Consider the following 317-nt stretch of genomic DNA (forward strand, 5'->3'; position numbering starts at 1 on the left):
GTTGGGTGTAGGTTCCACTACTCTGCTTTTTCATCAACTACTCTTTGGTTGCAAAGACTACTGAAATAATAAATTTGCAGGTAAATGGATGGAACTAGAGAAGACTCGACTACATAACCTGGTGTAATTGCAGAAACCAGGAAAGTAAAAAAGACCATTGCTGGACTGGGGAATAGGAAAACAATAGATGGGGGAGGGGAGGTATTATCAGAATGCAAATGATATGAAGGGGTAAATGGAAAAATGGGGACATCTAATTAGAGAGGAGGGAGTAAGATAAATAGAATAGAAGGGGGGAGAAGAGAAAAATAGCACTA

Source organism: Microtus ochrogaster, unplaced genomic scaffold, assembly GCF_000317375.1.
Source record: "Microtus ochrogaster isolate Prairie Vole_2 unplaced genomic scaffold, MicOch1.0 UNK116, whole genome shotgun sequence".
Lineage (NCBI taxonomy): Eukaryota > Metazoa > Chordata > Mammalia > Rodentia > Cricetidae > Microtus > Microtus ochrogaster.